The 9,052-nt window shown below is 33.0% G+C and overlaps 1 protein-coding gene across 1 annotated transcript in view; it reads left to right on the top strand.

The window, feature by feature from the left end:
* The first annotated feature begins 245 nt into the window (after positions 1-245).
* Positions 246-9,052, top strand: part of LOC108748378 (protein artichoke-like) — a 74,454-nt gene continuing 65,647 nt past the window's right edge. The window contains exon 1 of the mRNA XM_018486514.1: positions 246-271. The gene's annotated coding sequence lies outside the window, so the exon portion shown is untranslated. The remainder of the gene's footprint in view (positions 272-9,052) is intronic.

Genomic DNA, 9,052 nt, shown 5'->3' with positions numbered 1-9,052 from the left:
ATATAAAACATAACTATAAATACATTACTAACTTTATAGTAATAATTCTATGAAGTTCCTAACTATAATTATTTCACCATGGTATTATAATCACAATATCAAACAGTTTCCTCTTAGAATTTTCATGCCACAAGTAAATAATATTTCATATCTTTACATTAATCTAAAACAGCAAATCTTTTGTCTCTTTGCAGAATTCTGCGGCAGGATGCTGTTGCAACGATATTCTGCGTAACACGCACCAGCAACTTTTGAAGCGCGGTAAAGCCAGGTAAATAACATCGAGTCTGTCAGTAAGTAACTTTGTAATAATCGTTAGGAAAGTAATATTTGCATCTCAATTACTATGCACAAAGTTTAGCGTGCATATAATGAAAATACGTTATGTTCGCCGTAACCGATACACTCTCTTATAACAAGTTGAGTTAAATCGCTATAACTCGCTGTTAATCAGTCTTCCAAACAACGTTGAAGTAGTTCAGGAAGCTTACAAATAAGATAAACGTAGGAACCTAACTTAACATTATTTGCATTAACTGGATTTTTGCAAATGCCTGCAATTTCGACAAATGTAAACTCTAATCAAACATTTCCCCTCTTATGACGTGTTTTTTTCTTTTAACTCTTTTCTTGTTTTATGAATTAAATCGATCGTCGCACCTAACTCAAAGACTTTTTCCTTGACCAAGCACTATTTCTACACGAAGGAGGTACACGGGAAATAGAGAGAAAGTCAACTGATAAATAGTTCCTAATGTTTCTCTGCTTCGGGTTTCTCCCTTTTTCTCCCTACGACGCATCGAGTATACTTACGTCTGCAAGAATTTCGGGCTCGCTTAGCTCCATTCTCAAGAGAAATTCTAACTTACCATTAAGAGAAGCGAGGCGAAAAATTCTGCTTCATTGCGAACGGATGACATTTCCCTTCGCGGGAAGGAACGCTCTCGGCAGCATTCTCGCGTTCCTTATCGCGGCAATGTGGAACCATCATTTCCCTGGAAAAGCCCTCTTAGAATGATCACCGAATGAAAGAGCGGATATTTGAAGGAGCCGCTGGAATTGCGTTCCGACTTAAAACTTTGCAGGAGAGCGCATGAAATTTTATATAAATTTTAATTAAACGATCCACACACATAAAATAATTATCACCCTGAGCAATCTTTCAAAATGCTCTTTTAAAATTATTTTTATCGTGATTGTACAGAAATTTTTGATCGTGTCCTGCTGCTAATAGAATTTGTCTAAAATCTATTTTTATTCCAAAAATTAAATTGACAATTTATTTTGTGCACAATTCAAAATAATAGTTTTCATAATTTCGAAAATTAAATTTTTTTCAAAATTAAGACATGTCTAAAATACTATATAACCTCTTAGATAAAACTTCGAACATTATTTAGATGTCTTTTAATGATTTTTTTTTACTACAATATATATTATCATTTTTATTGAAATAGCATATGTAAAATTTTGCCAATATTTTATTGAGTATAAGAAGTGGAAGTTTCACTTTAGACGTTATCTCATAATAATTTTTCCAAGATGGGAAGAAATATATTTTGAAGTAAAGCACATTCAGCACTGTGTAACGTTATTTATTGCTATGCGTCAGCTGTTTTCAAAATCGACAGTGCAGCATCTTTGAATGAAACGGACATGTGAATTTTAAAACTACTCATATGTTGAAAGAAAAGCCGTTGTGATAAAAATACTATACCGCAATAAAATGCGAGGCTACATCGACTGCAATTTATTACAATCGTAATTCAACTAATTGTACATTCTCTTTCAGATCTCTCAATATCGTTTAAAATAATTGTGGCTATTCGATTTTATTGGGACTCCTAGATTAACGCTATTCTGTTTCATAAACATCGCGAACAAATCAAGGCTTTGTCATGAGACGCAACACCGAGAATGGCACAGTATTGCACGTCAATGACAACGTTTACACGACCCAGTTTACGCCGGCTTAGTGCACCAGCTTAGTGTATCTCGAGTGTTAAATGTGGTATAGACCGTGATTTTACGCTGTGGTCACTACAGCCGTGTAATTACGTGTCCGTACAGGAGAATGGATGTAAAGTCACAACACGCAGTTAACGCCTCAAATTTAAAAGTAATTTGGTATTTATTAGAAATAATGTCTGAAGAAAAGTTTTTATTTCGAAATCTCTCAAAATGTCAATATAAAAAGATCTAATACAATGGAAAAATAATGGGAAAATAGAAATGGACGTTAGGAGTCAACACTGAATATTATATTGCGCAATGCTAACTAATACTTATTAATATATCATAAATTCAATTTTGTACGATTCGACTCACTATTTGAGCCATCCTCAGGAATAAAAAATACCGCTTATCGCACTATAAAATCTGTCGAACTGCGTCTCGCACAAATACAGTAGTTCCGACCTCGAATAATGCAATCGCAGTGGAAATGTGGTGAGAGACAATCATCTTCAACATAGTTGTGCCAACCAGTTGCTTAGCTGAGTGGAGCAGATAGTGGAACTCAAGTTGATAATTGCAGCAAGATATTTTTGAATAGATGGATATTTTACGTAATTAATGTATGCTAGCCAGAAACTCACCTCATCTCCAACAACGATTGCATGCAGATCCAAGCATCGTTAATCTATTACAACAAATTAAAAAATCACGATAACAAAGTTAGATTGAAAAAATAATTTAAGTAACATAAAAGAGAGTCATATTTGTTCTGATGCTAGTCACATATCCCGTTGAAAAAGACCTAACTGTATAAATTATAAAATGCTAATATCAGAAAGCTAAACTGTATTTTACTAAAAAGTAAGAACTGATAAAATGACATAGTCAATGATTTCCAAAAATGTCGGTACTTGATATTTATCTATGCTTATGTCGCAAAATTCATATTTTAAATGAATTAATTTTTTTATTATATATACATACTCAAATAATAGCTCTATAATAAATAAGTTTGATATTATTTTGATATTTACTTGGGAGTCCTTCTTCTTAAATCTCCAGTAAAAACACACACATATAACATACGTATCGCGAATATTTTGGTTCCATCACATATGATAATAAAATAAAAGAAGTTTAAGATACTTAAACAATGTCTGCAAAAATTTTCTAAAAGATTACTATTATCCTACAGACATTCTCTTAAATATGTATTTGTTTAGTCCGCCGCAAAACACAATAGCGTTTTCTAGATCACTAAAATTGCAATTTTGTATTGTGAAAAAAAATATACAAACAAATTGTCAATTCAATTTCTTTCTCTTTTTTTTTATCCAATTAATCCGATGTTGGGATGGTATCCCTTCGCGCTACACCTGAATACAAATCGACCACCAGCCGATGACTCTTATTGCAAAACGGCAAAACGATAGAAACGTGCGTTTCAAAAGAGTATTCGATACGCACTGCATGTATCAATTGCACGTATCAATTGTACGTGTCTCTCCCTTTTCCGCATTTATTTCCATTCATGACGTCGAATATATACGTGGCAATGTTCAATGAACGTGTTAAAAACACGTAGATATTTATAAATTGAAATGAAAAAAGCGACTTCGTTATCATATGTCAAAAATTTAGTCAATAATGCGCGAGTAACATCGTGAGAAACAATGAAAATAAAGTTTAATTGACGTTACGCAACAAATTCACATACGCCGCGCCGTGTGTATACTTTCATACAAAAAAGCATATTCAACGAATTGTATTATTAATAAATATGTCACGTTCACACAGATCCTGGAATAGTCTGACAAAATGTTTAGAAAATTTGCGAATATTATTTTATACTGTACGAAACGACTATAAGGATAAATGACATAGGTCTACAAAGTTTCAGAAGCGTTCTGAATTTCGAATTTCTTTGAATGTTATTTATATATTTTTTACTCGCAGATATTGATATCATTCCTCCTTTCTATTCTTCCGTATCCAATTAATAATTTAATTGCATTTGCATGCGGACGGAAGAACCGTTAGCCACTACAACGGATTTGACACATTATTATTTCACGGAAAAGCTAATTAATATGTCGACGAGATACGCAAAACAAAGCCTCATTTTCGCGACCGATCAATGATTCGGGACAATGTAATTATCAGCTCCATTTACACCATTGACAGTGATGATTCATTATCGGGTAAAAGGTGAGCGGCGAACGAACCATATGCACCGCTATTTTTATGGAACCATTATGAAAAGCTTGCCTAATTCAGTCTGATGTCATTAATGTCTGCGATTCGGCGATAAATTATTCAGGATAATTGGATTCAGGGCGTGCATAAAATCCACTTAGTATATGGCGCCCATTCAGGAAGGGTAGTTGCGGCACATGCACATAAAAAGGGGGAGAGAGTAGGCTAATGCTCGAACAGAGATTATTTTATGCTAGGCTCTATGGCGCGCGTTGTAAATTGACGCTATATCGCAAATGGCCATTAATATCGTGGTGTTTAATAGTTACCCATATACAGCAATGTAATAATACTACTCAGAAATTATTAATCCTTCTGTAAGCTAGCAACTGTAATTCTAAAAGCAACGTAACACATCACTCCCTTACTTTAAAATACGAAAAATTAAGTTTCCCAGAAAAAAGGGAAAAAATAATTTTTCAATTTGACACACAGAAAATTACTAGCTAATATCGACAAAAAAAATATTTTTTTAACATGATTAAATATCAAATATCATTCAAATTTTGTCATTTTTGTTTCAATTCTTAAAACTTACCCTTTTTGAGTAACGATTTTTAACGACTTTTTTAACTACTTTTTTTAATCACTATTTGAGATGATAATTTTTGCAATAAATTTACAGGATTTTTAGTATTATTATTATACGATCGATGATTAATTTAATTGTGAGATTAATAAATTACGATAAGAACAATAAATCAATGAACTCCTTCCATTAATATAATAATAATATCGTGATAAAAAAGGCAATAGGAGTCATCGCTAGAAGTAATTGCGCAGTTAAATATTAAAATTAATTATCTTACAATGTAATAATAATTTAAATGATTTGATCGTTTCGAGTCATGTTTGGATTATCTTCAACAGAACTAATGTTAAAACAAAGAATGTATGATCGTTACATTAAGATTAAATTATTAAAGATTCAGTTTTGGTTTTGATCGTTTGGACTATAATTAATATCAGAGTTTTCTTTCCTTCTTTTTTCTTTTTCTTTGTGATTAACGTTTTAAGTACTAAAAGTTATCCATTAATCTCAACATAATTGACACTGATTCGCTGAATGGTCAAAGACTAGTTTTTGACTAAACTATAGAATTTAAGTGTTTGCGATATGGTAAATTTTTTAATGAGCTACATTCTATTGTTTTACAATAAATCGTTTTTTGCTTCCAAAAAATTTACCTTTTAATAATTTTCATACATTTTAGATTGCTATTAGAGTTTGTTTTTACATTATAGTTTCCGTTAATAAGTGGAGATGGCTGAAATAAATTAGTTCATAAGAAAACAAATTTTTTTTTTGTTTATTACAACATCATACTATTTTTGAGGATGACTCAAAGGTGAGCCGAAACATGTAAGCGGATTAATTATTAATAAAGTTGTTTTGTTAACCGTTTGGTTTGCATAAGAATGATCGTGCTTGACTCCTATTGCCATGTTGTATCCAACCATTTTGTTTTAACATTAGTTCTGCTGAAGATGGCCTAACATGAGCCAAAACATTCAAGTCATTTAAATTATTGTTACATTGTATGTAAGATAATTAATTTTAATATTTGATACTGCGCGCAATTACTTCTAGTGACGACTCCCATTGCCTTTTTTATCACGATTTATTAATTGTGAGATTATTTCAATTCATGATTATGTTCCAAAGTCCTACAAATCGAATCGGCGCACAGTCTATAAAATAACGGTATTTATATATTCACATATGAATATTAAACACCAAGACCCACTTTGATCGAAAATGGCATTCTTCGCTCTTACTTGTGTTTAAATACATTTGGTCTATTTCACTTGATATTCTTTTTGAACTGTGACGATTTTTTATGAAGTTGAGTTAGTTTATTTTTGATGATTAATAGAGTATGTTTACTTAACTCATTCATAGTAATAATCACGTTTTCAAGTTGTGTCATTTTTTTAAATAAGGGACCGCTATTTTAACTTCAAGTAATAAATAAATACCCAAAGATTATTCGTCGTTATACTCATCAGAACCTTTGCATCTAACACTCGAAAACATTGATTTAATTTAATTATTTAATGTTATCGTTTAGATTTATTTAGATAAAATTTGATATACAGCCTAATAACAAAATAAATTTAAAAAATTTTAAAAATTTAATAAATTAAATAAATCTGAGCAATGATGATGTTAACAAACACTCGCATTTCTATTTGCATATTTTGTTTTCAGTTTTGTTAGCCAGAGCATTTTAATAATTGCTCTGTCCGTTGCACATCAGAGTTACTTTGTTACTCTTGAAGAGGGCCTTACAAAGGTCCGTTTGCAAATACGCCGATATTTAACATCGCAAATTGCATTCGTGCGTCTAGTTGCATTATTAAACGAAACGCGAAACAATTTCTACGAAACGAAGGCGCGCCTACGTATACCACCTCAGTAGTTGCCTTGTACTGCAATACGCACGGCGTACAAACAAACATTTTTCATTTAGAATACTTTTAAATATCAAAGAGCGCGCATACTCGAGGCAAGGAAAGAAGAAAGTAATTCTTCGCGAGCTACTGTTGTCCGCGTACTGATTTCTAAAAGTGGACGTTATTCACTACCTGCAAGAAGCTGAAAATAAAACCAAAAAAAAAAAATGAAGAGAATGCTGCGAGAAGCAGGCACACATAAAGGGATGAATATGGGAATACGCGAATTAATTAAGAGTTCGTGAGTTACCAGCAAGGAAACATGGTAGCAGTTCACACCGAATATTCAGTCGCGGTCGCACAAACTCGAAAGAAGAAAACGAAGAAAGATAGTGTAGCTAGAGGTGCAAGCTCCACCAATTCGCTACGCTCTGGCGTATGCCGGCACATGCACGTTATACATGCACGATATACAAACGAAACCGCCGCGGAGCGAGAGTGGTGCATCTCTTCTAGCTGTCTCGGGGACGAAAGAACGGCGGAGAGAGGACTCCGAGACAGAAGAGGTTGAAGAATGTGCACTCAGCGTGATTGGTGCTGCGCGCCGGTGCATAGTGCCGGCTGTCGGCATGAAAACTCGAGAATTTCCCCAACTACTCATGTGCACACAGCACGAGGACGTGCGTGCAAGTCTCGCCTCTCACTACGCGTGGCGTCTTAGCTACCTTAGCTGATCGAAACTATCGGCTTTCCTGTCGTAAATCTATTTTCTTCCCCGCATTCTGCTCTTCTATTTCTAGTTTCTCCTCCTCTTCTAGTTCCAGGGTGTATTGAAATATGTAAGTTTTAGCAATCTGCATCTCAGTTAAGCATCAGACTTTGGTCAGGCGATTTTATACATGTCCGGAAAGAAATGAATTGTCTTCAATAATATTGCGATCAATAAGAATATCTTACGCCGTTTTCAGAATCCGTTCTTATATCAACATTATCTTACAATACTCTTGAAATGTTATTAACATATCTTAAACACTTATCTGTATCATAAGAGTGCATACATCATATTTGCAAAAAGATTTATGAAAATTAAAAAATAGTCTATATCATTTTACAGTGACTTATTTTATCATTGTCTAATATTATATATAGTTCAAATCTTGACAATTAGTTGTACCGTCTGAAAGTTCGAAATAGCACGACCTTGCACTGTATAAACTTCTGATACGAGTGCTATCGAAAAAATTTGATTATCTATGAAGAGAAAGCTTTAGGGAAAACGTATATAAATTGTGAAGCAGATAGATTATTACATCCAGCAAATTGTAAGATTACTTTTCTTCAACAGTTGTGAAACTAGTCAAAAATATGCCCAGAAATTATTAGCTAATCAAGCACTAATAAAAAACGATGATATGTTATAATAGGAAGAAATAGATTACTGAAGATATTTTAAGACAATACTATTTTAGAGTAATTCAATGGCCCATTTCGTATTGCCTAATATATTGTCTAGACTCCATTATAGTATTTGATTAGCTGACTATTCTGAGCATGCTTTTGACTAAATTTTTTCTATGTACACACACACACACACACACACACACACACACACACACACACACACACACACACACACACACGCACGCACGCACGCACGCACGCACGCACGCACGCACGCACGCACGCACGCACGCACGCACACACACACACACATTTTGTATATCTATAGTATATATTTTTTTGAATTTTTATAAACTTCCTTGCAAATATGGTATACTGAACTTTATTGCAAATATAATCTTATAGAACAGAATGTAAATAATATCTTAAAATACTAAAATAGCTAATTATGACATCTTAAAACTGTGCATAAAATCCTTCAAATATAAAAATTGACTATGAAAAAACACCAGTTTTAATCTATCTGAATTCCTCTTGAAGATATTAGTAGATTATACATCGACAAAGGGATTTTTTATGTTTTTGATGAATTTTACGCGTAAATTTTCAATCCTTTTCACAGCATCGGTATTATATTTTATGAAGCCGCTTTAAATGATATCATAAATCAGACAGATATCCAAATTCTGCTTGTCTTGTTATATTTGCCGAACAACAAAACGAATTTGTATTGGGATTTTACAGAGATTTTCTAGTAATAAAATAATATTCGGCATGTTGCTACTGGTTTATTCGCGTAGATACAAACAACAAACAACGGTTGCAAGTGTAATATAAATCATGCTGAATAAAGTACTGTTAGCATTTATCAAAGGCTAATATTTATTGAAAGATCACTCTCACGTTGCTGTTGTACCCACCACAAAATCAAACGTTGTCACGAAACATGTTATACGATTGTATATGCCGCTATTTTGTATTTTATAAACGACGGACAAGATAACACATAAATAACTATTATTATATAGTATTATACAGTAAA

Source organism: Trachymyrmex septentrionalis, unplaced genomic scaffold, assembly GCF_001594115.1.
Source record: "Trachymyrmex septentrionalis isolate Tsep2-gDNA-1 unplaced genomic scaffold, Tsep1.0 scaffold22, whole genome shotgun sequence".
NCBI lineage: Eukaryota > Metazoa > Arthropoda > Insecta > Hymenoptera > Formicidae > Trachymyrmex > Trachymyrmex septentrionalis.
Note: the sequence above shows the minus strand (reverse complement) of the source record. Positions and strands in the feature narration are given on the sequence as shown.